Below are 4,761 nucleotides of genomic sequence, written 5' to 3' on the forward strand. Positions count from 1 at the left end.
CTCGCAGCAAAGGTGATCCCTGTCTTGCCCCGCCCGCACCCAGGAGAGGCGGTTCCTGTTCCTGCCCCGCCCCCCCCGCGGAGGCGGTCCCCCCCGCGGAGAGGCGGTCCCTGCCCACCCCCCCCCCACCGCGGAGAGGCGGTCCCTGCCCACCCCCCCCCACCGCGGAGAGGCGGTCCCTGCCCACCCCCCCCCCCACCGCGGAGAGGCGGTCTCTGCCCACCCCCCCCACCCCCTCCCCCCCGCGGAGAGGCGGTCCCTGCCCACCCCTCCCCCCACCGCGGAGAGGCGGTCCCTGCCCACCCCCCCCCCACCGCGGAGAGGCGGTCCCTGCCCACCCCCCCCACCGCGGAGAGGCGGTCCCTGCCCACCCACCCCACCGCGGAGAGGCGGTCTCTGCCCACCCCCCCCACCGCGGAGAGGCGGTCTCTGCCCACCCCCCCCCCACCGCGGAGAGGCGGTCCCTGCCCACCCCTCCCCCCCGCGGAGAGGCGGTCCCTGCCCACCCCTCCCCCCGCGGAGAGGCGGTCCCTGCCCACCCCTCCCCCCCGCGGAGAGGCGGTCCCTGCCCATCCCCCCCCCGCGGAGAGGCGGTCCCTGCCCACCCCCCACTCCCCACTCCGCCGGGTCCCGATGGAGACCAGCGTCCTGGGCTTCGTGCTCTGGGCAGCGGCCACCTCGCCCGCCGCACCTTCACGCCGCCGGCCGGCACCGGCCTCTCCCACCTGGCGTCCGACCCCGCCACCGGCAACCTGTACGTGGGCGCCGCCAACCACGTCTTCAAGCTGGCGGCTAACCTGAGCGAGCTGCGGCGCCACCTGACCGGCCCGGTGGACGACAACCCGGCTGCTACCCGCCGCCCACGGTGCGGGCCTGCTCGCAGGGTCTGGCGCCACTGGCCAACCTCAACAAGCTGCTGCTGCTCGACGCCCGCGCCGGCCGCCTCCTGGCGTGCGGCAACCGCCTGGCAGGGCGTCTGCCAGCTCCTGCGGCTCCGCGACCTCTTCAAGCTGGCCGAGCCGCACCACCGCAAGGAGCACTACGTGTCCAGCGTGAGGCAGGCCGGCGACGCCGCGGGGGTCTTGGTGCCCGATCCCGCCGAGCCGGGGGCCAGCTTGCTGTTCGCCGGCGCCCCTATCGCCGGCCGCTCCGAGTATTTCCCCACGCTGGCCAGCCGCCGGCTCCCCCGGCTGGCCGAGGATGCCCGCATGCTGTCTCTGGTGTACCAGGACGAGTTTGTGTCGTCCCAGCTGCGCGTCCGTCCGACACGCTGGCCAGATTTCCCTCCTTCGACATCTACTACGTCCACGCCTTCTCCAGCTCGCCCTTCGTCTTCTTCGTCACCCCTGCAGCTCGACACCGAGCTCTCCGCTCCCGGCACCGCCGGCGCCTTCTACACGTCCAAGCTGGTGCGCCTGTGCGCCGCTGACCCCCGCTTCTATTCCTACCTGGAGTTCCCCATCGGCTGCAGCCGGGCAGGCGTCGAATACCGGCTGGTGCAGGCGGCCGGCTTGGCCAGCGCGGCCCCCGGCTGGCCCGCTCCCTGGGACTGGCGGCCGGCGAACCGTTGCTGGTGGCTGCATCAGCCGGGGCCAGAAGCGACGGGCCGAGCCGGCCGCCGACCTCGCTACTCTGCTCTTCACCTTGGCCTCGGTGAGCCGGCGCATGAGGGAGAGGATTCGCTCGTGTTACCGGGGTGAGGGGCATCTCTCGCTGCCCTGGCTGCTCAACAAGGACCTGTTGTGCATCAACTCGGTGAGTTGAGTTGGGTGGGGTGGGGATGGGGGTGGGAGTCCACCAGGAGCTGTGAGGTTTCTGCAGGACGGCGAGTCCACCTTGACCCCTGTTCGCCACTCGTCCCAGTGTTCCCCCTCTCTCCCTTTCCCTATGACCCTCGCTCTCCCCGTCCACGCGACCCCCATCTCCCCGTCCCTGCGATCCCCCCTCTCCCCGTCCCCGCGAACCCCCCCTCCCCGTCCCCACGAACTCTCCCCGTCCCCAGCGAACACCCCCTCTACCTGTCCCCGCGAACCCCCCCTCTCCCCGTCCCCGCGATCTCCCGTGCCCGCGAACCCCCCTCTCCCGTGCCCGCGAACCCCCCTCTCCCCGTGCCCGCGAACCCCCCCTCCCCGTGCCCGCGAACCCCCTCTCCCCGTGCCCCGCGAACCCCCCTCTCCCCGTGCCCGCGAACCCCCCTCTCCCCGTGCCCGCGAACCCCCCTCTCCCCGTTCCCGCGAACCCCCCTCTCCCCGTGCCCGCGAACCCCCCTCTCCCCGTGCCCGCGAACCCCCTCTCCCCGTGCCCGCGAACCCCCTCTCCCCGTGCCCGCGAACCCCCCTCTCCCCGTGCCCGCGAACCCCCCTCTCCCGTGCCCGCGAACCCCCTCTCCCCGTGCCCGCGAACCCCCCTCTCCCCGTGCCCGCGAACCCCCCTCTCCCCGTGCCCGCGAACCCCCCTCTCCCCGTGCCCGCGAACCCCCTCTCCCCGTGCCCGCGAACCCCCCTCTCCCCGTGCCCGCGAACCCCCCTCTCCCCGTGCCCGCGAACCCCCCTCTCCCCGTGCCCGCGAACCCCCCTCTCCCCGTGCCCGCGAACCCCCCTCTCCCCGTGCCCGCGAACCCCCTCTCCCCGTGCCCGCGAACCCCCCTCTCCCCGTGCCCGCGAACCCCCTCTCCCCGTGCCCGCGAACCCCCCTCTCCCCGTGCCGCGAACCCCCTCTCCCGTGCCCGCGAACCCCCTCTCCCGTGCCCGCGAACCCCCCTCTCCCCGTGCCCGCGAACCCCCTCTCCCCGTGCCCGCGAACCCCCTCTCCCCGTGCCCGCGAACCCCCCTCTCCCCGTGCCCGCGAACCCCCCTCTCCCCGTGCCCGCGAACCCCCTCTCCCCGTGCCCGCGAACCCCCCTCTCCCCGTGCCCGCGAACCCCCCCTCTCCCCGTGCCCGCGAACCCCCCTCTCCCCGTGCCCGCGAACCCCCCTCTCCCGTGCCCGCGAACCCCCCTCTCCCCGTGCCCGCGAACCCCCCTCTCCCCGTGCCCGCGAACCCCCCTCTCCCCGTGCCCGCGAACCCCCTCTCCCGCGAACCCCCCTCTCCCCGCGAACCCCCCTCTCCCCGCGAACCCCCCTCTCCCCGCGAACCCCCCTCTCCCCGCGAACCCCCCTCTCCCGCGAACCCCCCTCTCCCCGCGAACCCCCCTCTCCCGCGAACCCCCCTCTCCCCGCGAACCCCCCTCTCCCCGCGAACCCCCTCTCCCCGCGAACCCCCCTCTCCCCGCGAACCCCCTCTCCCCGCGAACCCCCCTCTCCCCGCGAACCCCCCTCTCCCCGCGAACCCCCTCTCCCCGCGAACCCCCCTCTCCCCGCGAACCCCCTCTCCGCGAACCCCCTCTCCCCGCGAACCCCCCTCTCCCCGCGAACCCCCCTCTCCCCGCGAACCCCCCTCTCCCCGCGAACCCCCTCTCCCGCGAACCCCCCTCTCCCGCGAACCCCCTCCCCGCGACCCTCTCCCGCGAACCCCCTCTCCCGCGAACCCCCTCTCCCCGCGAACCCCCCTCTCCCCGCGAACCCCCCTCTCCCCGCGAACCCCCCTCTCCCCGCGAACCCCCCTCTCCCCGCGAACCCCCCTCTCCCCGCGAACCCCCCTCTCCCCGCGAACCCCCCTCTCCCCGCGAACCCCCCTCTCCCCGCGAACCCCCCTCTCCCCGCGAACCCCCCTCTCCCCGCGAACCCCCCTCTCCCCGCGAACCCCCCTCTCCCCGCGAACCCCCTCTCCCCGCGAACCCCCCTCTCCCGCGAACCCCCCTCTCCCCGCGAACCCCCCTCTCCCCGCGAACCCCCTCTCCCGCGAACCCCCCTCTCCCCGCGAACCCCCCTCTCCCCGCGAACCCCCCTCTCTCCCATTCCTGTAACTCTCCCTCCCATCTCCCTGAGCAACTCCCTATTCCTATGACTCCCTCTGGTACCCTCACCCATCCCCATGCAAATCTGGTATCGGGGAGGGCAGATCCTGGGACTGAGAGTGAAAATAGTTGGGGGGAATGAGAAGGGGACGGGTGGGTGGGCGGAAACCGGGGACAGGAGTGAGGAGATCCGGGGACTGAGACAAGTGGAATCCGGCAACGGGTTAGGGGGGATATCTGGGGACCGAGTTGGGGCTTAGGAGAGATCAGGGATGAATCTACAGCCACTCGTGCAGAGGCAGCTGCCTCCAGCTCTCAAGCCTCACTCTCCTGGGACTGTTTAGGATGAGTGATGGATGTTTCGAACCTGAGAGTCTGCGTAGTTGATTGTCTTAAGTGCTCCTCCGAGACTTGAGAGATGGAAAGCACATCCCAATTCAGCAACATCGTTCATAAAACTCAGACTCAAAACTAAACACACACACACAGTCCATTCACACACTCCCATGGTCAGACACAGAGTGAAGCTCCCTCCACACTGTCCATTCACACACTCCCGGGTCAGACCCAGAGTGAAACTCCCTCCGCCCAGTCCATTCACACACTCCCATGGACAGACACAGAGTGAAGCTCCCTCCACACTGTCTCATCACACACTCCCGGGTCAGATACAGAGTGAAACTCCTTCCACACCGTCTCATCGCAGACTTCTGGGCCAGACACAGAGTGAAGCTTCCTCTGCACCGTTCCATCACACACTCCCAGGGTCAGGTGAAGGGTAAATGGGATTCCTTGTGTTCTTTAACTGTGAGATGAGTAAATTTTTGGAAATTTTAAGGCACGGTTAGGTCAAATCAGGCAGAGCA

The 4,761-nt window shown here is 71.4% G+C and overlaps 1 pseudogene; it reads left to right on the forward strand.

The window, feature by feature from the left end:
* Nucleotides 1–599: 599 nt before the first annotated feature.
* Nucleotides 600–4,761, forward strand: part of LOC138756885 (plexin-A1-like) — an 11,890-nt pseudogene continuing 7,728 nt past the window's right edge.

This window comes from Narcine bancroftii, chromosome 3, assembly GCF_036971445.1.
Source record: "Narcine bancroftii isolate sNarBan1 chromosome 3, sNarBan1.hap1, whole genome shotgun sequence".
In the NCBI taxonomy this organism is placed as follows: Eukaryota; Metazoa; Chordata; class Chondrichthyes; order Torpediniformes; family Narcinidae; genus Narcine; species Narcine bancroftii.